Source organism: Theobroma cacao, chromosome 2 (assembly GCF_053813885.1).
Source record: "Theobroma cacao isolate CCN51 chromosome 2, ASM5381388v1, whole genome shotgun sequence".
In the NCBI taxonomy this organism is placed as follows: Eukaryota; Viridiplantae; Streptophyta; class Magnoliopsida; order Malvales; family Malvaceae; genus Theobroma; species Theobroma cacao.
In genome coordinates, this window is record NC_142640.1 from 39,459,025 (window position 1) to 39,459,688 (window position 664).

Genomic DNA, 664 nt, shown 5'->3' on the forward strand with positions numbered 1-664 from the left:
GCCAACCATCATTCAAATGATTCAAACATTTGTTCAATTCAAAGGTTTCCCAAATGATGATCTGAACGCTCACATTTCCAACTTTTTGAAAATTAATGATGTTATCTGGTTAAGGTTTTTCCTTTTGTTCATTACAAGATAAAGCCAAAGTCTGGTTGAATTCTCTTCCCACGGGCTCTATCACAACATGGGATGATATTGTGCAAAAGTTCTTGACTAAATTCTTCCCTCTAGCAAAGACGGCAAAGATGAGGAACGATATTACATCTTTCACACAATCTAACTCTAAATCTTTGTACGAAGCTTGGGAGAGGTACTAGGACTTGCTTCAGAGATGCCCACACCATGGTCTGCCCAACTGGCTACAAGTGCAAACATTTTATAATAGGTTGTTGAACCCCAGCTAGTGGTGCTCTGATGGCTAAATCTATTTATGCTTATGGCCTTTCGAAAAAAATGGCATCCAACAATTACTAGTGGCACTTTGAAAGGACATTATCTAGGAAGGAGGCTGGAGTTCTTAAGTTGGATGCATTTAATGCTTCAATTGCTAAGGTAGCTACCTTTACTAAGAAATTTGAGACTGTTGGCGCAAAGTCATTTTTCCATTTGTGATTATTGTGGAGACGAACACTCAACCGATCATTGTCCTGTGAGTACAAAA

At 38.7% G+C, this 664-nt stretch overlaps 1 non-coding gene across 1 annotated transcript; it reads right to left on the bottom strand.

Moving 5' to 3' along the window:
• Window positions 1-245: 245 nt before the first annotated feature.
• On the bottom strand, window positions 246-352 carry LOC148764257 (small nucleolar RNA R71). The gene has a single exon (XR_016024921.1). It is a non-coding gene; the product is annotated as a small nucleolar RNA R71 (small nucleolar RNA).
• Between the last annotated feature and the right edge of the window lie 312 nt (window positions 353-664).